Source organism: Lissotriton vulgaris, chromosome 6 (assembly GCF_964263255.1).
Source record: "Lissotriton vulgaris chromosome 6, aLisVul1.2, whole genome shotgun sequence".
In the NCBI taxonomy this organism is placed as follows: Eukaryota; Metazoa; Chordata; class Amphibia; order Caudata; family Salamandridae; genus Lissotriton; species Lissotriton vulgaris.
In genome coordinates this window covers 1160849395-1160874468 of record NC_141694.1, presented here as the reverse complement: position 1 = coordinate 1160874468, position 25074 = coordinate 1160849395, and positions in this window count along the sequence as shown.

Here is a 25074-nt window from a genome sequence, read left to right as displayed (position 1 = left end):
GACAAATTTCTTATGTGGTGAAGAAAAATAAGTATATCCAGGGTCTTTCAGATGAGTCACAGGCCATCCATCAATCAACCCATGTTGGGATAATAGTTGACGTGGTGCCTTAAAAACCTTGGGCTTCCTACCTAGATATCTAGTACATTTTGGATCCCATGTATTCAGTTCCCCATGAATATTGAAATCACCCAGTACAAATAATGGAGTGCTCCATAGGGCTAGTTCTACATTTAAATATTCTATAACTGCAGTGTCATCCACATTGGATCCGTATACTGTACAAATCGTAGTCACGACATTGCCAATTACACATTCCACAATTGCCCAGCGTCCTACACTATCTACTTTAACCTTCCCCGTCGTGATTACAGATCGTTGACCTAAGATAGCCTGAACCTTGAGAAGTTGAAGCAAGATGGCGCCTGCACGTCAGGCGTGTTTGTGAGAGCTCCGTTTGGGCGTCCTGACAAATCGTACCTGAGCTTTGGCGGCGGCGTTTCTGGTGATTGCCGAGGGTGTTAGGATGCATCTTTGACTGCTGACCGCCGGTATTTCGCTGCTTTTCCTGGGTCTTGTTGTGATTTGCAGCCGTGCGGAGGAGCCCCTCGAGAGCCGGAGCTGCAGTATTCCCGGACCACGTTTACCATATTCCTCTGCCCCGTATGGGAAGCGCCTGTTGAGTCAGACGGGCGTGGAAGCTGCAGCGGCACCTGGGGAAAACTTGGGAAAAACTACACGCTGATTTTTGGCGCAGCAGGGGGCTGCTCGGCTGGGAGGCGCTTCTCGTGCCGGGACGGGCGTGGACGCAGCAGCGGCACCAGAGGAAAAATCACACGCTGATTTTGGTGCAGCAGAGGGCTGAGCAAACACCACGGAACAGAGACTTTCCAGGGGAAAAAAAAATAACGCTGAATAACAACTGCCAAGTAAGATTTATCTATAACCTCTATAACCTCAGAGGCTGAAAACAAAAGTAGACTTAATTTAGTGGAGACAAAACGCCTGTATATTATTCCTCTCTATAAAAAAACGGACTCTGAAGGGTTTAAGGGATTTAAGAAAGCCTCAGAAGGTCTTAGGTAAAGAGAGACTTGACAAGTGGCAGATAAACGGTAGAAGCTGTGGAAAAGTGGTCTCTTTGCAGTTTCCGGTATAAACAGTATAACATTAGGATTTTTTCAATATGCCCCCAAAAGCTGCACGTGGTGGGAAAACTAGACCCAGCGGTGACAATCCGATCGGGACTCGAGCTGCACTTGCGGCAAAATCAAGGCAAGATAATAGCAATAACGACCCAGGTAACACCCAACTGGGCACCCCAAAAATTCCACAAATGTTCTCCAAGGGAAAAGTAACAACAATAATTAATACTGACCCTCAGAATGATGGAGGGAGTCAGGGAAAGGGCGGTGTATCGTCGGTTAACGACCAAGATGAGACGCTAGTAGCTGCACTTGAACAGTTGATTGTTTCTCCAACAACCCCTTTGGCTATTCCATCCACATGTGCCTCATCATCTGACCCCCTCGTATTATCAGAAATACAAAATGATGCCGCTCTCAATGGTAATGATGAAGGGGCTACGGAATTGGATCCACCCTGATTTGAAGGGGTAGAAGGCGAAGGCGATGACGACCCCACTGGCAGCAAAGATAGCGAATTTTATTCTCTATCAGAACACTCAGAGCGGTCCGACCTGGAAGAGGATTTGGATGAGGACATTGAAAATGTGAGTAAGGAGAATACAAGTAAGGAAGCACATGCTAGTGCTACAGATGAAATGCGAACAACTAGATCTTGTAGCGAGGAAACCTCAGAAGGAGATCCAACCATCATAGACCAAGAAATAGAGCTGGATCTAGCAGACTCTATTCAACAAACCAGCTCTAGCCCGGGACCTCCTAATCAAATGCTTATTGATATTATACTGAAAGCTATATCGGAGCAACGACTAGAGGCAAAAGCCGAGCACTTGAAAACGCACAATGCATGCAAAAAACTGCAGAACACAGTGCGACGCTTAGTCAAATCATGTAATGATTTTACCGATAGGATGGCAGAAGCGGAAGGACGCATATCCTCACTAGAGGATCAAGTAACACACATTAAAACCAGTCTTGACGACTCAAAAGGGCTGAAAGAAGACGTGAACTCTAAACTGGTTGATTTAGAGAATAGACTCCGTCGTAATAACCTACGAGTTTTGGGTGTTCCTGAAGGAAGTGAGGGGCAGGATGTACGACAGTTTGTTATTGAACTTTTTGAAGAAGCCTTTCCCGATGTCAAAGATTGGGACTGGTCTATGGAGATCCAGAGGGCACATCGCTTCCCTTTTCGCAAACAAACAGCACGGAACACCCAAACAAGGCAATACCCTCGAGCCATTTTGATATCCTTGAATAACTTTCTGGCAAGACAGAAATTGTATGATCTGGCTAGGCCGGATAAGAAGCGCTCTGGGAAGGGTATTGAATTTTTTGTACGCCCTGATTATTGCCATTCTACTGTAGAAAATTGTTGGAGAATGCGCCAAATGATCGAACCAATTCAGAAAAAGGGAGCGCAAGCTTTTTTGCTCCAACCATCCCCGCTAAAAATTGTGTATAAGGGTCAAAATAGATTCTTTACCGCTGAAGCTTTAGCAAAGGCTTATCTGAATACACTAGAGTGAGAAGTAAGACTTGAAGATTAGAAGATTAAGTGTATAGTATGGTATAGACTCACTCTATCCAATGTTTGGACTTTTGGTCACGCCCAAACATCTGTGGCGCTCTCACATACATCACCGGGGCAATAGCCCCTTTGCCTTAATGTTGGGGAAGGGTCACGGGGTGGGTAGCAGTGCTGGGGGTGGGGTCTGGGGGGAGTGGGTTGTTCACGGGGGGTGTGCTTGGGGTGAAAAAGGGCAAAAAAACTCAGTCAAAGTCATGGAATATCATGTTGAAATGAATAGTTTTTTTGATGTTGTTGGAATGGTACAATGGTATAATTTAATATCTGCAATGAACTTCTATTTTTTTCATGGCAAACTCTAATTTTCGAATATGTTCTTTTAATGTATGCGGGCTCAATAATGTGCAAAAGCGTAAACGTGTGATGCATGAAATTCGGTTAATACAACCTGATATAATATGTATTCAAGAGACGCATATACCATGGGTGAAAAGAAAAGTATTACCGATCTTGGATTTATAGTGTTGGCTGCTTCACAACAACCCAATGCTTATTCCTTGCGAATTTCCTGTTACATTTAATCGTGGATCTATCCTTTGGGTACGACCTTATTTATCCATGATGATACAAGTCTTTGTATGTACTGAGATAAGATTCAAAAATGGAATTTATTGATTTTATTCTTGATATGTTACATGTTTTATCGGCCAATTTGGTTTTTTAATTTTTTTTGTACATGTCTCTTTTATGATTGTTTATAATCGAATAAAGACTAATTCAATTGGACCTAGATCTAGATAGCTACATTGTTTTTGTTGTTATATGTTTTTATTGAAAAACACATGCTAATATATAAACTAAACATGAGCGCAAAATCCGTTCCGCTCGCGGATTTTCGGTAAATCCGCGATCAGCGAACTCCCGCGAATTTACTGAAAATCCGCGAAATCCGCGAGCGGCGGATTTGGGGGGCAAAAGTTCGAGCCTGTTGAACTTGTAACTATTTAGGACGGCGCCGGCAAGCTGCCAGCGCCATCCTAAAATAGTTACTAAGTTAGCTTCAACAGGAAGCACTAATAGATAAAATAAAGCAGGTGCTCGAGCACCTGCTTTATTTTATCTATTAGTGCTTCCTGTTGAAGTGCCATCCTAAAATAGTTACAGGACAAAAATTTGAGTTTTGTCGAGGTTGGGCAGGTGTGCGTTCTCCCCATATCTATCGTCGAAAATTAGCTATGATGCTTGATAGAGGCCTTTGCATTATTGACTTTCACAAGCTCAATCCCTGTGCAGTTCCGGTGACCACGAGCTTCTCTGATCTGTGCCTGTCCTTTTATGCACACAAGAGGCATGTGAACTCGCATATATGGCTCGCACGTTTGGCCCTGTCCCTCACACTAGCGATGTGCACCGTTTTCCAGCCCTTTACCCACTATGAAGGACAGCTCACTCGAGGGACCCCGGTGCTCTTCGGTGTGATGGCAAAGTTAATCAGCCCCCCCAAAAATGTGAGTTTTGTCGAGGCTGGGCAGGTGTGCGTTCTCCCCTTATCTATCGTCGAAAAATAGCTATGATGCTTGATGGAGGCCTTTGCATTATTGACTTTCACGAGCTCAATCCCTGTGCAGTTCCTGTGACCACGAGCTTCTCTGATCCGTGCCTGTCCTTTTATGCACACAAGAGGCAAGTGAACTCGCATATAAGGCTCGCCCGTTTGGCCCTGCCCCTAACACTAGCGATGTTCACTGTTTTCCCACCCGGCCTTTACCCACACAATCCGCAAAATCCGCGAATCCACAAATTTGCGGATTTTGCGGATCGCGAATTCGCAAATTTGCAAACTGCGAATTTGCAAAATTCGCCCATGCTTGATATAAACAATGCTTCAAAAAGCAATTTAGAGAATAAATCAAATCATATTCACACAGTATAATACTATGAAATGTTAACTTCCCAGATTTGTAAACACAAAAAAATAATACAGCTATCAATCAATACAATAGCAAATATATTACTAATAATGCATCAAGCTGTGAATGAGATCTTAGAGAGAAGACCTGGAAAGAAATAGGAAGGCAGACAAGGGAGGAGATGATCAAGATACTATGCAGTATACATTATATAAAGTATTCTGGCAATTAGACAATAGAAAAGATATCATATAAATCCACAGATTTAACATTTCAAAGTGAGATATCCCTACTGCTTTAGCAATGCCCAATACATGAACAGCAAGTCATAAGCAAAAAATTAACAGCATTAATGGCTAAAGCGTCAACAGTCTTCATGATAACACTATAAATACAAATAATAATTATGATGAGTAAATAAGGAGCGACAAAGACGAAAATTGGAGGAACTCCTTTATTGTATTTACTAATTAGGAAGAAAAATCTTAAGAATTACCAGAATTCGAATGTGTTTGGATGAATATTCCAACAACATCTTGAAATCTGTATATGTGTTTTTCATTTGATGCCATTTTATACATTTAAATAAGCCATTCCTCATGCGTAGGACGTTGGGCTGCTCTCCAATGTCATAATGTATGCTTTTTTTTTACAGTGAGTGCGATAGCTATGAATCATCTTCTTTGGTTTGTTAGATTTTGGAAATCAGTAACATTATGTAATAGAACTAATGTATCTGTTAAATAGATGGGCACATGTATTGCTCTTTGTAGAGAGGCAGTTCAGAAGACTAGTGTTCCTTCAAAACTGGACGTCGGAATAAAACGTGTAGTATATCGCAGACCTCCGGTAGACATCTCCACAAGGGAGAATGGTGTAGTAAACATGCTGCCTTTAGTTTTCGTGGTGAGCAGTGCCAGTTATGAAGAATTTTGAAAACAGTACATTTCATTCTGGCCTTTCTGATTCGCTTATCCACGTTCTTAACCCCTTCTGTGCCCATGACGAGCTCGTCATGAGGCACAGTGCTCGTGTGCTCATGACGAGCTGAGCTCGTCATGACCACACCCATTTATATTGATCCTCAGCACAGAAGAAGAATATCTCAAGCAGTGATTGTGATAATGAAGTCAGCCCATTCCTCATCGAAATAAGCTACATTAATTAACCCTTGTCATTTGATGTTGAGTTGTGCTAGTAATGGGCATGAGTGTAGTTTATGCACTATGAGATTATAGAATCCAGAGACCAACCCCTTGAATATACCCTAGGTTTTTAAGTATTGTAGCACTGGAAATCCTCAAGTATCTGCTGACATTGTCCTGCCTACTAAATAGAGCAAGTTATTCCAATAGACTTCGTAGCCAGAAATGGTAGACATGAGTGTTGGGAATGAAGTCAATTGATCAGTAAGTGTGAGTACTATGCAATCCACATATTAAAGGATTTTTTAAACACATTCCAGTGAAGGAATGCCTAAGATCTGTGAACACAGTCTTATTGCTGCATACAGCTGTTCAAGGGCATGAAGGAATAAAAGGGGTGATAAATGACTACACTGGTGGGTTCCTCTTTGCCATTAAAAAGATTTTGAGTGGAAAACCCCACAATTCACATGTGCGGACAGCGTCTCGTCTAGCCAATTGATATAGATATAAAGTCATCATTAGCTAATCCTAACCTGTGCAATGTTCGGAACATATATCTTGACTCAATGCTGGCAAAGACCTTCTCTACATCTAAGGATAATGATACTCTGTCTTTTCAAGCATACTTGGAAGCCAGAGAATGTGTGCCAAAGTACAGAGATGGTAACAAGAGTGTCTGCTTTGCTTGAGGCCAACTTGAGAGTTATGTATGATTTTAGAGATAAGTTGTTTGACTCTTTTGGTTGCTTATAGTTTCAAATCTGTATTCAGAAAGCAAATCGGAAGATAAATTGTGACAATATAATGAATCTTTCACAGGTTTGGGAGGGACCATTATGAGAGCTTTATTTGAGCGTAAGAAGAGCCTACCACTTTCCTCCACTTCTTTATAGGTCTAGAGATTGGAGATTGCTTGAGCAATGTCATCCTTTGTTATTTCACCCCCTAGTATAAGTTGATCCAGTTAATGGAGACAGGAAGTGTTATTTTATTGAAGAATTCCTGTGTTTTGATGTAGTCATAATCAGCCTCCGAGCTAAGTAACTTTGAATAATGATCTGCAAATGATTTAGCATTCGCCTGAGTCTCAGTTATTAGCTTACCTTCAGAGCTATAGATGACTAGAATAGCTGTCATGACTTCTCTTTGTTTTAATTGTGCCGCTAGTAAACAGCCAGCCTTTTCTCCTTTAGTCCTTTGGTCTATTTAACATATATTCTGCTTTCAAAGTGTATAGTTTATTAAGCTCCATCTTAGCCTTCTCCAATCTACATCTGCAAACTTCAGTTGGATTCGTAAAATGAGCATGTGTTAGGGTTTCAGTATAATTTTCCAGAATGGTCTGTTGCTCTGTTCCACGTTTATTGGCTATGGCAGAATCTCTCATAACTTGCCACCTAATGGTGACTTTTGCAGCTGCCCATAATATTTGTGGAGAAGAAAGAGAGCCTTTTTTGTCTTTCTTATAGGTAGTCAAATGTGATTGTAATGGGCATTGTTAAAAATTGGGTTTCCGGTTGGCTAGGTTGAGCACCTAAGTCAGGCAGAATCCACCACTCTAGGCAGAATATGGGAGTTACACACCCAAGATAACGCTTGTTCACCACCTTAGTAGCTTGGCAGAGCAGTCAGGCTTACCCCAGAGGCAATGTGTAAAGCATTAGCACAACACACTCACACAGCAGTAACACATTAGGCACACCACAAAAGAGATTCCACTGAAAGGTTATATAAAAATATCCTTTGTATATCCGTAGAAACACATTAGATCACAATCACATATATTACTGTGCCACTAGGCAATGGTCATGACTTAACAGGGATTACATAAATCACTTAGACAATCAGGCCACTGTCATAGACATTACAGTTAGGTATAACCAGTAACTACTGGTATGACTGTACTGAGCATTACACTTTATGCATACACATTATCTGTAGTGCACTGATCATAGCAAGATCCGTATGGAAACTGTACATAAATACCACTAAGGGTATTGCAAGTATCACTAGAATCACCCATGCAGTGCCAGCATTACACACATCACCCATCAGGGCATAAGAGGCAGTAGTTCACACTGCGGCTACCGTACATTGGTTCTTTCAGTAAATACCAGAACACAGGGCACTGCACCTCAACACCAATCCGCCTGGTGTTTCCAACACCTTCAGCCAGACTGGGGTCTCTGTTGAGGCTTCCTTCTGGTCCACTGAAGCTGAGCTGCTCTCCCCGGAATAAGGCCTTCAAATCCACCCCCAAACGCAGCCCGGGGTGTAGCAGGCCTGGGCCAGCTGTACAAGGTACCCTTAGGGCAGACACTCGGCCTCCGGCTGCACAGGGTGTGAGCAACTATAACAAGGCTGCCCAAAGGTTCACAGACACAGTCCCAACTACCTGCACAGGAAAGGGAGGGGACAGATGTGCCTGCCTCCGTAGGCACTACTCACCGGGACCTCTCTGTGGCAATCTCCCTGGGACCACTTTTGGGCTCCCCTTGATCTCCTCGACGAGACCTCAATGCCAACAGCTGATTGCTTCTCCCAGTGGCCCACAGCTGATTGGAGCCCATGAGGCTCTGCTTCCTCAGCCTTGTGGGAGCCCATGGGGCTCCGACTTCTTCCTGGTTCGCTGTCCTGCTTGGTCCCACCACAACCAGGCTAAACCATGCAGCTTGTTGCCTCTCCCTGGCTTCCGGCACCTACATGGGTTTCCTGCTAGGCGGCAGCGAGCCGCGACCCCTTCTTCCAGATTTGTTGGGGGTAGAGAGAAACCCTCATTCTGGCACAATAACATGGGGTAGGTACCCGACCCGGCTTTGAATCTGCAGCATCTCCTGCTGCACGTTAGAGAGTAAGCCTACGTTACAGGCTCTGTCAATAAACCCAGCCCCCACCATGTGCCTCTGTCAGGAAGGCACGGCGCCTCTGAACGCAGAACAACAAAGCGCTCCACTTCAATATGAGCCCACACCTGGCGCTCAGGCAAATAAACCCCAGTGTGTCCCAAGCCCAGATTCAGGGTCAAGAGCCCAAAGAAATAATATACTCAAGTCTGGCCAGGCCAGGGGCCCAGCAACACTCATGAGAGAGCACTGGGGATATGCTAGCAGGGTGCAGCCAGGCAGGCCAGCACAAGGGTCTCAGAACACAGTGGTTGTCTTTCTCCCAGCTCAGTAGGTAGGAGATCAGCCCGCCCAGAACCGTTCAGTCCCAAGGCGCTCCTCCTGGCAATCCAACAGCCTGCCGGTCACTCATCCTAATCAGTGTCTTCCTTTTCATGGGGTCACAGGCCCTTTACTTATAGTCAAATGTTTTTATTCTGGGGGCACTCTAAAAAAACACAATTGCACAACACCCCCCTATTCACAGTGTAAGCCTGGGCCCCTGACCCACCACAGGGGGCAGGGGACATCATAATAGAAGGCAGGCACCACCCTATTCAGGTGCAGGTGCCACTCCTTCAACCACTTCAAATGCAGACAAGTCCTATTCAGGTGCAAATTAAAACTCCTCCCGCTACTCTAAATTCAGCCAAGGTCTATCCAGCCTAGCGCTGAGCCACCCAGGCAGGGGAGGACACACCTCAACACCCCCCCCCCCCAGGGCCCGGCTGGGTTGAATGCACATCCGCTCTCCCCTGTCAGTCAGAGCCAGACTGTCAATACACATCCAGGCAGGACACAAAGATACATAGCACACAGAATTGCCCACTTCTAAAAGTGGCATTTCTAAAATTTTAATAATAAATCTGCTTTCACCAATAAGCAGGATTTATCACTACTATTCCAAACATACATAATACGGTCACGCTAATGCTCTCATGTCAGGAATTACCACTGAAGCACATATCAGGGAAACTTCAATACAACCCTATGATAGGGCAGCCTCAGAAAAGTGAGAAACCAAATAGGCTATTTGTCACTAGCAGGACATGCTGCATCATTAAGTCACATCTCCTACCTTTAACCTACACCAGGCCCTGCCCATAGGGCTAGCTAGGGCCTACTGTAGGGATGACTGATATGTAGTAAAAGGGGAATTGCAGACGTGGCAACCACTTTATATGCCACGTCACGGCAGCAGTAAACTGCACGTGCAGGCCCTCAGTGGCAGAGGCCTGAGGCAGGATTGAAAGGCTGCTTAGGTGGGTGCCCAAAGCAGCGCTGAAAGTCCACCAGTAGCATTTCATTTATAGACCCTGGGTATATGGATACCACTGTAGAAGGGACAAATAGGTAAATTAAATATGCCAAACAATTGTAGGCCAATCTTACCAAGTTTACAAAAGAGAGCACATTCACTTAACCACTGATCAGCAGTGATAAAGTGCCCAGAGTCCTAAATCAACCAACAACAGGTCTTAAAAATATAGGAGGAAGGCAAAAAGTTCTGTGATGCTGGGGCTCGTTTAAACTATTACCGGACAGACCAGCATTTATATGTCTCTCCCTCTAGAAGGATGGAATTCTATCCCTGCCGCCAGGACTGGCGGTAGGGTAGGATCCAAAGTGCTTGACGCCAAACACAACATGTTTCCATGCAGCCATTCCAAAGTTAGCATTTACCGCAAGGTTATAATGCACTTAAGAGTATATGGTCTGGCTGCATCACAGAACAGCTTCAGAGAATAGATTCCAAAAGTTGCAGAGGGGTCCTGCTTATGCATGGGTGTAGCGTAGTTCCTATTTTCCCAATAGGCCCTGCGCATTGGAATAACATAAACAGTAGTATCGACGTAGAAGTACGGATCTTCCAGGCCTCTACTGACTATGCTAAACTTAATTGGGTGTGTTACCAACTAGCTCAGAGGTCACTGGAAACTTTCTTGACTGAAATAGGAAGTGATCAGCTTCCCTGGCACAGACAAGAAGGGATTCAGTTTTCCAACAACCGTGCAACATGACAACTTTGCTCCTCAGATCAAGAGTCAATCTCTAGGGTTGTATGAAAAAATAGACAGTTATTTTACTCAGTCTGGTTGGTGCAGATTACTTTCACAATATGTAGAGAATAGAGAGACGGGCGTTTGTCAATAAAGGGTTAACATTTATTGAACAGTCTTTCTTCTCGTACAAGAGAAATGAATTGCCACAATTGCAAGACTTGTTATTATAAAAAGTACGTACAGTAAGATAAGTATTGCGAAATAATACTGTAAAAGCATATATATGGTTTCTTAGCCATACAATGGTTTAAAAGTAATAAAACATATATACATTCATATATACATTAGGCTAAAATACTCAACTGGTGCTTCTAACTACGCCTACCCCAGTGTACCTGACCTAAGCCTAATACTTGGGAGGGGAGTAAGTAAGTAGCTTTAGTTTAAGTTGGTTTTGCCAAGGTTTGCTTCAAGAATTCTCTCTCAAGGGTTTAGTCAACACCATACCTCTGGAATAGAATGATGGAGGTCTGGTATCTCCCTCAGGACTCGATATCCCAGTCACCCACAAGGGTAGACCAGAAACGCTGGAGCTGGATTTCTCTGCAGGAGAAAGACAGCGTCTCTTCTCAGCGCGTCGAGGAGGAGGAGGGGCAGCGTCCGCGGGCAGCTTGCATCTGCTGGGCTCTTGCAGAGGACGGCTGTTCAGCTCCTAAGTTCACCACACCATCGTTCGCTAGTTAGCAGCGATAGCAGTAGCGATAGCAGCTATGATATCTTCAGCATAACAGCAGCTTAAGGCGACGGGCAACAGGACATTGCTTAAGGCAACGTTGGTAGTATTTATACCTGAAAGGTGCCTTGGTTGACGTAAGTTTGCTGGACATAAGACGTCAATAAAGATGTCACTAGGAAGTGATAGTCTATCAGTGCTCATTAGAGTTCTATTACTAATCAAAACACAGCAAGCGGGGATTTCCAGGTTTGCGGAGTTTTTATCTTGTTGAAGAACTCAGAGTGTTAATCTAGGAATCTCAGATAGTAACTTCTGCTCTGTCATTGCACTAATTGGTTGCAAAGGAAGTGGCAGAGAAAGCTATTCTGGAATGTAGCTCTGTTCGTGTGAGGCCAGAGATGAGTTTCTGAATATTGCACTTGAACAGTTATGCCAATATAGGGAATAAATGGATTTATAGCCGAATAGGGAATAAGGTCACAGTATCGATCAGGATCCTAGATTAGAATGCCACACCCACTCCACGAATTCATGTCAATCAAATTACTAAAACTAGAGCATAAGATGCATGTGTAACATTGCCCACCCCAAAATACATAAATGCATTTGAAATAGGCGTCTATTGTAATACGTGAAATTTTAGGTACTGTACGTTTTTAAAGCATAGAAATCATTCAAAAATTATAGCATATGAAATCAATGAACGATTATGCAAAAAGAATTACACATGAAATATCTCTGAAACAGAAGAAGGGCGAGATAATTTCATCACATATAAATGCATTGCAATAAATGTGCTAGAGGCTGGTGTAAAGTTATTATGTCTCTAGATGTATGTAGAAATAGAAGTTGAAGCTTCTGTTCTCTAAGAATAGTTTTTACCTTAAGCAAAGAATTTTTCGTGCCAAAAAGGGTGAATATTAAAAAGTGTTCAATTCAAAAGAATTATTGCTTGAACGGGGAAAATAGAGTTCCAGCGCTTTTAGCAGTTTTTGTTGTTCAAAACTGAAGGCCGAATTCAGAGTTCATGGGAACGGTGTGTGTCGGAATGCTTCTCCAAAGTTATTATTTCTGTTCGGGTGAGAACATCATATCAGACAGGCTCTCAAAGAATTGGTCTACAAAATCAGGTGACAGTTCGACCAAATTCGATAGTGCTGTAACTTGGCAAGTGTGAGAATGATTGCTGTCATCATAGTCGGGATCAGCAATGCTCACAGAAGGTCGTACCTGGGTGATGCTGCTTTTGTCACCAGCTCCACTGTTACCACCTAGTCGTAGCATAGGAGTCTCAACGAATGCCGTCATCAGGATTGGTAGCCGCTGGGGACAACACAATGCGTGAGCCGTTATCGGACTGAGCAAAGTATCGACGTCCATTGGTACTGCTGATGGAAGTGAAAGACAGATGTCCAACACGCACTCATCTCCGCATAGCATACATCGAAGTACCGGTAAGATACAGTTCTGCCATATAGGTCTGAATGAAAGGAACCAGGTCATGTTTAGATCTCTCAGCCTGGCCAATCCAAGGACTCTAGTTATTCTGTCCCGGTAGCGGATTGCTAGGATTGTCTCTTCCATTCCCATAGGAGTCATGTCTGAGCTTTGGCTTGCCATAACGAAGCAGGAGGGTCAAAAATAAAATCCCTGCTACAAGTTCCAAAAATAGGGGTATGCCGCCAAAAACAGAGTGGACAAAATTTGGAACGATTCCCAGAATTGCTTGAAATGGTGTTAGCAGTCCCGTAAAAATCGTCTTAAATATGCCTGGGATGCCTGTGGCACCAGACATGTTAAGGAGTTGGCTAAGCATTTCTACGAAATGCACGGGGCAATTTGTTGATAAAAGGTCATGAACCTCCGTAGCAAAAGCACAGACTTCATTTTGCTTAAAGTATCAATTCGTATAGAATAGAGATTCAGACGAGGCCAGATGGGAGTCTCTGTGTCTACAGGCCCGCTCGGAAACAATGCTTGCATACAGCATTTGACCATGGATGTTACGCTTACGAGATAACTTTTTCCTGGAACAAGGCCACAACATCTGTGATCCGTTCTAAGAATGTAACTCCCATTTGCAAGTTGCATAAAGAAGGGCTCTATCTGAGTTGCAGGTGTGACAAGCTGGTGGCATGAAAGGTTGTTAGAATTACCTTCACAGGCTCTGTGTAAATTAATACCCTGACACCAAAGTATACCGCTTAGTGAATGTTTACAGTTTTCACCACTAAGAAATACATTTTTGTCGCTGTCACTGTAGCATGAATGTGTGTATGGTAATTTCCATTCTGATTTTACATATCCTTTACCCAATCGTTCATACTGGCCAGTAGGTATGTATTCAAGGCACTTTTTAAATCGGAAAGTTGTTATCGGAAAAGTGATAATTCCGTGTATTATCCATTCAATGACAGGACTCTCTGACATTGTCAACGGTAATCTCTCAAGTTTTTCGATGCTCAGGATGGTATAGTCTGCTCCTTTCTGTGCCAAACTGATTTATTTATCAGTAAGGTTAAAAATGGAAAATAATGACGTTGTATTGATTAAACGCCAAGGCACATAGCCTGAACGAAGATTTTGCAGCGTCCAGCCTAATTGTACAATAGAACGTAATTGAGATTGGCCATGCTGTAACATTAGCAAGTCTCTGTCTATTATGTCAAAGGCAGAAGATACAATATTGTCCAACGAATATATTCTGGAGGACATAGTCATTAACCCATTGTCCACTACAGAAAGTGATTTCTCCAAATTATTACAATCAATTTCTCGTATTTTTTCTGCTGTTTCAATTTGTGTGACTTTCCAAGCCTCGTTGTACGCAGCATAGATGCTGGCCGCTATGAAACGCTTTTGACGCTGTTTGCGTGGACCAAGAATGAAATCGCGCAAATCAGCACCATCTTTTAGTAAAGACAAGTGTTGCTTAATTTCAGCCAGTGTGGATGATCCTAGCCATTCGAGGCAGAGTTTCCCTACATTGTATGTTGTTACTATCCCTGGATGTTGTCTCTGGGAGTATCTAGGGTCTTGTCTGGTCATTTTTAACCCCTGTGTTTTGTTCAGGAATCCATCTTGACAGTTGTTTGTGTCAGTAGGCCAGATTAACCCCTTTTTCCAATCAGGATGTGTTCTGTTAAAATGTAAAATTTTAGATACGTCTATCTCAATATCTGTCGTTACATTTTCAGGTATTGGTTTTGGAATAGACGGTTTGTTAAGGTCTTTGATCCTAGCTAGGCTAAGACAGGATGTTTGGTGAATTGTGTAATTTAAAAACATCATTTGTTCTGGTATCATGCAGGTTCTGAATAGTGCTTCAAGGCCTTGTACCTGCCAATCTTTTGTACCCCAAATGGTTTTTGTTTCAATGTTATTTTTCCAATAATCAAAACCAAATGTCATCATTTTGTCATAAAATGCTTCTGAATATATTAATTTAGTGTTTGTCAGCATTGTTTTCATTCCTGTTTTATCTAACAGTTTGTAATAAAACGTTTCTGCATCACTGGTGTTAAACCCTGAGAAGTATTTGAATTTCTCAAAAAATGCTTTAGAACTGCTTTTAGGTGGTGTAGCACAATGTTCCCATTGATTATACTTAAAAACATTTCTAGGCTGTGCAGATTTATGCAAATAATGATCGCCATAATGTGTGTAGCAAAATAACTGCTCATAACTAGATGAACCTTGTAAATAATCATGTTCTGTGAATCTAGCTGACATTACTAAATCAGACATCATGTCATTAATACTGTTAAAGTCACAATCATCAGAGAATGTACTAGCTTTTACAAAGTCACTTAAGGAAACCTTCAGTTGATGAGGATCCTTCAGGATTTCGACCGGACCATAGATCTCATTGTCAGTTTTCTCCCATACTACCCCACCAGGTATTGGAATTGCTGTGACATTTACTGTTGACAGTTCTCTTTTCTTCACGTGTGATGATCTGTGTGGTTTGAGGACTAGGTTGATGTTCTGACTTGCTGTGTCCATTGCACTATATTTTCCCTCAATGAATTTTCCCAAACAAAGTACCATGATGAGCCAAAGCAGGAGGAAAAATACACCTAGACCGAACCAGAACTCTAACCAAGGGAAAATAAGGAAGATTTCCTTCAGTTGATGAAAGAGTTCAGTTGCTTTTTCTTTAAAAGTCATTTTTGTTTCTGGCATCACTTCGGGGTCGCTTTGATCTTCAGAGAAGTTGTCGAAGTTGATGAAATAACCAGAGGCAGTTCTGTCAATTGCTGGGATTGTTCTTTCAATCTGTCTCTCTGTAGCACTTTCTGATGCCACATTATTGTAGACTGGTGTTTCTTGACAAACTGTTTCAATCTGTGTCTCAAGAGGCACGAGTTCCATGGCATTATTGCATAGTCCTTCTCTGTGCACTGCAGGCTGGTCGAATGTGATTAGTCTTTCAGTTTGAACCTCTTGGATTGTTGCAAGTTTGGGTAGTCTGTTGTTTCTTGGGAGTCCACTGGGCCTACTGTTGATTATAGGCCACATGGTTGTGGTTTTACCAGGTCGATAGACACGACTCTGTTCTCCTTTTTACCAGCAAGGGGCGGTAGTACAACTGATCTTGTTCCGGTGACTGCCAAGACAGGTACTGCTTTTCTGTAAGAAGGCCCAAATTCCTTCTTCACCGCGATTTTTTCTCTGACTAGATCCCCAATCTTTGGAATCCAGACAGGCCTTGCTGGGGCTGTTGCTTGTGGTGCCTCGTCAGTGGTATCTGGCTGTTGTTTTAACTTTATGTTGCTTAAGGATTTTCTTGTTTCATTCAGTTCCTGTAAAACAGCCAAACGATCTTTGATGTCAAAGTCTGTTTTCTTATCTTGTACCACTGATACCTGACTATCTAAGTCCTGAATTCTCATTCTAATTCCGAACAATAGTTCGTATGGGCTGAAACCTTTTAGAGATTTTCTTGGCAAATTGTTAAGACTGGTCTGGACACTTATTAAATGTTTGACCCACCCAGCGCCTGAACCTAATACCTTCGCTGTTATAGATCGCTTTATGTCCCGGTTTTTTCTTTCAATCACACTATTCCCTTCGGGGTGCGACGGACAAGAATACCGCAACCCAATTCCCATGCTGGCCATGGCCTCCCTATAAGCTCGAGAGCTGAAAGCAGGACCCTGGTCAGAATGGAACGTGGCAATTGCGTATGTGCCGATAAAGACTCGCAGATCTCTCTTATAACCGTTCTAGCGTCAGCCGAGCGCTGGAGGCCACATTTTTTAAGTGTGTTTAGCCTTAACGATGTACAATGGGACACGTTTCTCTTTTTTGATAGCGCGGATAGATTGCCTGATGCTTTCTATCATGGCTTCTGACACTACACTGGCCGGTTCTCCACTGCAATCTCTATTGCAGTCTTCACAGTTTTTTGCAAACTCATGAATGTCTTCACTCATTTCCGGCCACCAGTACTCTGATTCTAATTCTCTCAGAGAGTCCCTGATTGTTTGGTGTCTCAGACCCAACCCCATATGTGCCTCCTGTAATAGGAAGCCCCTCCTGTCCCTGTTTGGAATTACCCTATCCCCCACTCCAGGGATTCGAGCAAAAGGAACGGAGTTTGCATCGATTACGTATGCATAATTGAGTGGATAGTTCACGGGCAGTGCTGCACAGTCGCCTTTTACGGTCGTTTTAACTGCCAGCATGGTTTCCCCGTCTATGTATTTTTCTGCACGCTTTTTTGTGGCTATGGAAGCCGGTTTAGTTGCTTCCGTTGTGGCTGTGATAGCCAATGAATTCCCTGCAACGTGAACGCCATCACGTTGAAGACTCTGTGCGTGTATCACGTGAGTCTTTTGTAGTTCTTTCTGTAAAAGAGCTACCTGTTTCCAGAGCAATTTATGCTTTATTGTGGCACCTGTGTCATCTTTGTAATCATTTTCAATCCAACTCTGCAGTTTATTATTGTAAGAGTTGACGCATAAATGAGAATCGCACACGATAAGTGTCGGGAATTCACGTTCTGCATTTTCAAGCGCCATCTTTAAACATCTGATTTCAGCTCTCGGAGCCGAACAGTTTCTCAATGATTCAGTTTTTGTTACTTTCGGTCTGAATTTACCGCACAGCCAACGACCTTTAACAATCGCACAGGCTGCATCGTAGGATTTGTTCTCTACGTTGAAATGCTGTACAAATCTATCTGTATGGATTATACAGGTGTATTGTGGGAGAGGCAGAATTTCGATTGGCAGAGGATATTCTTCTTCATATTCTAAATCATTCAGTTCTTCGAATTGGTGGGCGAAATAGTATTTCACATCTTCCGCTCCTAGAGAATCTATACACTGTATCCATTTCGGATCCAGTGACACTGTAGGCAGGTTTACTGGGCTGAATAGCGCCTCGAAGGCGGATTCCGCTGTGAGGATATTAATCCTTTTGCCGTGTGCTAGTTCTCGTTCATTTGCTAATGCAATTTGCACTGCTTTCACAGTTCTTTCTGTGTGACTGAATGTTTTTTCTACTTGTGTGTACAAGTGAGATTTAATTGAAATTGGTACCTTTTCTCCCTCATTAGAGGTCAGGTACGTGAATCCGCATCTTCCTGGGATGACTCGGATTACAAGATCGCGTGTGTTGTCACGTGTATCTAATTTTGTTTTAGCTAACATGTCTGTTTGCAGTGATCTCAAAATTTCTGTGTGTTTTTGAGTCCAATTGATTTGTTTAAAATCAGGTTTAATTAGTTCGTAAAGAGGTTTAACCCTCTCTGCGTAATTTATAATGTAAGTTCTTCCGAAATTCAGAAAACCTAGTATGGATTGTAAATTCTTCAGCGTTTTTGGAGCTTGGAGTACAGCGCACTTCTCTAAGAAGTTGTCCGCTAGGCTTTTTCCTTCACTTGATAATTCGTACCCTAAGAATAGTACTGTCAGATGGGCAATTCGAGACTTTTTAAAGATGAATTTGTAACCCTCTGCTGCGAACCCAAGTATAATGGTGTTCACTCTTTTCAAGTGAGTATCCGAGTCGTAAGCATGGGCGAATTTTGCGAATCTCGCGTTCGCGAATTTTGCGGATTTGCGAACTCGCAATCCGCAAAATCCGCGAATTCCCGCGAATTTGCGGATTTTTTTTTTTTTGTGTTCGCGCGTGTTTCTGCCAGTTCGCGAGGGTTTTTACAATTCCGCTATTTGCGAACTTACCTGTCGGGTCGCAAGTTTTGCGAACTTGTTGTTTCTACGTGTCCAGCCTGTTTGGGACACTCTTCTTCATCACTGCCACTCTCTGTCACCACTGCCACTCTCTGACTACTCATGCCACCCTCTGGCCCACCCATGCCACCCTCTGTTTCATCACCACACCCTCTGGTTGTCCAGTGTACATTATTTTCGGCAAAGCAAAGCACACCTTCCCTGCCTCAAGTGACCTGAATTAATTTGGGGTTGATTAATGTGTCACAGAATATTTTTTTAGCTGGCACCTGCTTCCTTAGTGCTTCCTGATTAGTGATCTTTTGCACTTGCTAAGTGCTTTCATTGTTGCAAAATTAGTTACAACACCTGCCCTGCCCCAACTGACAATAATGAATTAGGGGCTGATTAATGGATTTTAACTTCCAGCCTGGCTCCTGCTTGTCTCCCTTAGCTGTAATTCAGGACCTTTGTGGCATATGTGTAACTATTCTGAGGTTCAGAGCAGGGTCACATAATAGTTGCAACTGGCAACTGAACTCTGGAGGGGCCCCTCAGGAAGCGCTACAGGAAATGGCTACTAATGATGAGCCTGAACTTTTGAACCTGGTAAGTAGTTTCAGTTTTGCTAAGATCGTATTTCTGCAATTTAGCACTTACTCGCGGGGTGCGAAGTTGTACTGGCAAGCCGCGAACTCACGCGAACAGTGCGAGCAAGCCATAAAATCCGCTGCTCGCGGATTTGCGGATTTTGCGGGAGATTCGCGGATCTCGCGGATTGCGAATTTACCGAAAATCCGCAAAATCCGCGAGCGAAACGGATTTTCCGCCCATGCTTACCGAGTCGTCGTCTGAGAGATAAATATCATCTACGTAAGATAATGCCTCATCATCATATATTTGTAGTAACTCTGTTACCCTAGCTGAGAATAGTCCTGGGCTGTTCTTGAACCCCTGTGGGAGTCGACAGAATTTTTTCTGCGACCCAAATGCTGAGAAAGCGGTCAAATATCTGCTTTCTGGTGCAATGTTTTGACAAAAGAAACCATTAGATATGTCTAATGTCGTTTTATATTTTTTCCTAACTATGTTATTCATTAGGGCTGCACTATGCGAGTTTTGTACTGCAAATGTTTTGCAACATGTATTAAGGTGTCTGTAGTCCAAAACTAGACGATATGAATTGTCTGGCTTGGAGACAGGAAACAAAGGATTGTTCATTTGAGAGGTGCATGTTTCAATCAACCCCTGGTATTCAAGTTGATCTAAGATCTCCCTGACTTGTTTTTTAGCTTCTTGCTTAATGGGATACTGTCGTTGGGCAGTTGGTTCACTTTTTAACTGGATTTTGTGGGGAGGAGAGTCCTCATCCCATCCTACATGATTTTTATATAATGCCGGAGCCTGGGCTACTGCCCATTTCCTTGCATAAGTATATTTTTTGTGAATCGGAATGTGATTCGAGAAGGCCGGCATAATCACTTCTTCGCCACAAGGGCACTCCCTGACAAACTCTGGGGGCCAATCTTTTTCAGCTAACAGAATATCATAGCCTTTTGAGAGCTTATCCCAAAATAGACCCTTTATTTTCCTAGTCTTATCACCCTCTATACGCAATGTTATTTTGTATATTTTATGGGGCTCGCTAAGTCTGGTGTCGGCAGTTTCAACCTGAATGTATTCATTCGTGTCCACTGTCTCCAGATGACTCATCAGGATCTTGCGGGCTATACTGATTTCTGCTGCACTGTCCAAAATTGTCAATGCCCACTCCCCGTTTTTCAACTGTGTCCTCAGTATTCTCGACATGGTTTATTACTCTAATACTGGCTACCTTCTTTTTTGGAAATTGAGATTTTTTACTCTGAGCAGGTTCCTTGTCTTTGGGCTTGGTGTGTTCTCCTGGGTCTGACCGTCCTCTTCTTTCCGATTTCTGCGAAAAAGATTGAGAGGGACGTGTATCAATACTTTGATATCTCCCAGGTTTTTTCAAATTATCCCTATTTCTAAGGTTATATCTTTTCTCAGAGGGCTCCCTCTGGGGAGACTGGTGTTCTCGAGTCGGAGTTCTTTCCCTCCATCGAGGAGACCTTCCTCTGGACTGGAAAACTTTTTCCTTGGGAGTGTATTGTTTATTTCCATCCCAGCTCTTTTTAGGAGTGTTTGAATTATTTTTAATAAATAATTTTTCAGGATTTTCGAGCAGTTGGGGCTTTACTGGTTTCCCACCCAAGCTGTCTCTACCTAATTCTTCATAGCATTTTTCTATGATTCTGGCAAGCTCAACTGGCTGATCTGTTATATCTGTTTCCTTCAACTTCTGGCGGATCGCCACAGATGCTGCTTCTCCCTTTATGTTGGCTAATAATATAGCCGAGACCTGCTTGAAGTCTCTCAGTAATTTCATACCAAGAGTTAAAGCGGGCTCTGGACCGTATTCATTTTGAATCTGTTTTAGCACTTCTGGTATTACCGCCATAGATGGAACACCGTGTGTTTTTGTGTAAATGGAAGCAAAGACTGTACCCCAAGTGTCACAGTCCTCCACGTGTGGTGCGATTCCCATAGGAAGGCAGATTGTCAATATTCTGTGTTTCTCAATAGGGGTAGTATCTGGAAATACTGTCTCTATTTGAGTGATTTTCTGTGCTAACCAGAAAGGAATTTGTTCCCGTTTTACGGGTGTTTTACCAAGACATGATTGTATGTTCTATGGTGTAATTTTATTAGTGTTCCCCTGATGAGGGGTCAGCTGTGGTACATTAACAGCTGGTTGGACTGTTGCAGTCCGCATTACATATTGGACTAATTGCCTATGTATTTTAATTAATGTTTTTAGCTGTACTAACAGCTCTTCCTTTGACATTTTTGCAATGTCCGGATGTGGTGTGTAGCTGGCTAGAACCGGCCACGTTGCTCCTGGTCTACCTAGTGGACCGAGCCTGGTAATATGATCATTATGTTTTAGGGCGCCATTAAACCAGAGCAGGTGCTCTTGGAATTTTAGTGGGATTTCAGTCTCCTCGAAAGGAGCGTACTCTTCCGGTGGTTTCTCTATTTTGTAATAGTGAAACTCTTTTGTTCTAGCGTTTGCCGCTGGAAAGTTTATCCATGAATAGAATACCTCTGTCTGCCGATATTCGTGTGCCTCTATCACGAAAATTACTGTACCACCTTGTGGTGTCAGTCCGTTTTCTATAAGTTTTAAAGTTATAGATTTTCTTAAGTGGACCGGGATATCGATAGCATCCGGGTCAATCTGTAGGAGACTCGTGTCTTCCTCTATTAGTAGGGTTGCCAGTCTAGCTGCTTCCCTTTCTTCTTCACTGTCTGACATTTTATTGTCAGGAAGGTTTTTGCAGAGTAGGTCTCCAAGGAGACAAAGATTAGGTGCACAATATTTTGGAACACTGTATCCTTCAACGTTGAATAAACCAGAGCTTTACATAGGAATCTCTTCCTACTGAGTTCGGGCGGATTTTAACCTTTCACCCACTCCAGACATCTATTGGAGTATTTACGGGAGAAAGAGGTCTGTGTGAAATATGCACGACTGAGTTACTCTAACGTCTTGCGTTAGTTTATCGCCTTACCAAACGTTGGGCGCCATGTAGCGTAGTTCCTATTTTCCCAATAGGCCCTGCGCATTGGAATAACATAAACAGTAGTATCGACGTAGAAGTGCGGATCTTCCAGGCCTCTACTGACTATGCTAAACTTAATTGGGTTTGTTACCAACTAGCTCAGAGGTCCCTGGAAACTTTCTTGACTGAAATAGGAAGTGATCAGCTTCCCTGGCACAGACAAGAAGGGATTCAGTTTTCCAACAACCGTGCAACATGACAACTTTGCTCCTCAGATCAAGAGTCAATCTCTAGAGTCGTGTGAAACAATAGACAGTTATTTTACTCACGCGATAATCAAAAAAGTAGGGAGGAGGGTAGAAGGTCCATTCATCACCCCGGTATCAGTAGTTTAATTGATCAAAGGAAGAATGGACACTTGGTACTACTTAACCATTGGTTAAGTTGGGACACTCTCATAAACGCGGTGTTGTTCGTGCGGTGTATATCTTTCTTCCGCCCCTCACTCGCGTTGTGGCATTTATCATTGAGTGTTCCAACAACGTGCTATATGCCAAGCCTCAACCAGAGGCAACCTCTGGCGCAAGTAGCAGTGTCCAGAGATAAAAATGCATGAAAAGGGCACCCAAAAAAAGTTTATAAAAAACAAATACTGCACCCGTGGTGAGTTTTAATGAAAAAAGGTGAAGTATTGTTATTAAAATTAAGGATTGCGGTATTACTGGAGGTCGTGTTAATGAATCTCCTTATACCTTATGAACTACAGTTTTACTCAGTCAGGTTGGTGCAGATTACTTTCACAATATGTAGAGAATAGAGAGACGGGCGTTTGTCAATAAAGGGTTAACATTTATTGAACAGTCTTTCTTCTCGTACAAGAGAAATGAATTGCCACAGTTGCAAGCCTTGTTATTATAAAAAGTACGTACAGTAAGATAAGTATTGCGAAATAATACTGTAAAAGCATTGATATGCTTTCTTAGCCATAAAATGGTTTAAAAGTAATTAAACATATATACATTCATATATACATGAGGCTAAAATACTCAACTGGTGCTTCTAACTAGGCCTACCCCAGTGTACCTGACCTAAGCCTAATACTTGGGAGGGGAGTAAGTAAGTAGCTTTAGTTTAAGTTGGTTTTGCCAAGGTTTGCTTCAAGAATTCTCTCTCAAGGGTTTAGTCAACACCATACCTCTGGAATAGAATGATGGAGGTCTGGTATCTCCCTCAGGACTCGATATCCCAGTCACCCGCAAGGGTAGACCAGAAACGCTGGAGCTGGATTTCTCTGCAGGAGAAAGACAGCGTCTCTTCTCAGCGCGTCGAGGAGGAGGAGGAGGAGGGGCAGCGTCCGCGGGCAGCTTGCATCTGCTGGGCTCTTGCAGAGGACGGCTGTTCAGCTCCTAAGTTCACCACACCATCGTTCGCTAGTTAGCAGCGATAGCAGTAGCGATAGCAGCTATGATATCTTCAGCATAACAGCAGCTTCAGGCGACGGGCAACAGGACATTGCTTAAGGCAACGTTGGTAGTAGTTATACCTGAAAGGTGCCTTGGTTGACGTAAGTTTGCTGGACATAAGACATCAATAAAGATGTCACTAGGAAGTGATCGTCTATCAGTGCTCATTAGAGTTCTATTACTAATCAAAACACAGCAAGCGGGGATTTCCAGGTTTGCAGAGTTTTTATCTTGTTGAAGAACTCAGAGTGTTAATCTAGGAATCTCAGATAGTAACTTCTGCTCTGTCATTGCATTAATTGGTTCCAAAGGAAGTGGCAGAGAAAGCTATTCTGGAATGTGGCTCTGTTCGTGTGAGGCAAGAGATGAGTTTCTGAATATTGGACTTGAACGGTTATGTCAATATAGGGAATAAATCGATTTATAGCCGAATAGGGGCATAAGGTCACAGTATCGATCAGGATCCTAGATTAGAACGCCACATGGGCACCCTCTCAAACAAAACCAATCACTCTGCCTCCAGGATTGGTAAGGCCTGCTATAGGAGTGACTGATATTTTTATATGCGTCAGTGATTTAAAGGTAGATATAGGTGACCTATATCTTAGTAAAGAGTGCATGCACCACCTTACCCAAGCTGCAGTAGCAGTCCTGTAGTGTCATTTTGGACGGCTTCCTAAGGGTGGCATAATACATGCTTCAGCCCAAGGTAGGCCTCCGGGGTATCTATGCCCTTAGTACCTAGTGTACCATATACTAGGGACTCACAAGGGTACATCACTAACCAAACTGGGGTGTACCTAAAGTATATGTAATCAATTTAGAGAGCAAGCAGCTAGGCTGGGGTCCAGGATAGCAGGGCTCCAGCCACACTAAAGTCGAAAAACTGTGAAACACAAGCAAAAAGTGGGGATAAGTATAGTAAGTAGATCCTACTCCCTTACACACACACCCCGAAAGTAGGACCATTAAACTAACCTTGACCAGCTGAGTCTTCATGTTCTAAGTGGAAATATCCATCTGCATTGGCATGGTTACTCCCATGCTTATGTTCCACTGTGTAGTCCATCCCTTGTAGGGAAATGGACCACCTCAAATGTTTGTGGTTTTTGCCCTTCATCTGTTTTAGCCATAAGAGGGGCTTATGGTCAGTCTAATAGTGAAGTGAGTGCCAAACAAGTATGGGCTCAGCTTCTTCAGAGCCCAAACCACAGCAAAGGCCACCCTCTCAATAGCTGACCAATGTTTCTCTCTAGGGGTCAGCCTTCTGCTAATAAAAGCTACTGGCCGGTCCAGACCTTCATTATTCAATTGTGACAGCACAGCCACTACCCCCAACTCAGATGCATTTGTTTGGACAATGAACCCTTTGGAGTAGTTAGGACTTTGCAGAATTGGTGCAGTGCACATGGCCTGCTTCAGGTCATCAAATACCCTTTGACAGCTAACTGTCCACTGAACTTTCTTTGGCATTCTCTTGGAAGTTAAGTC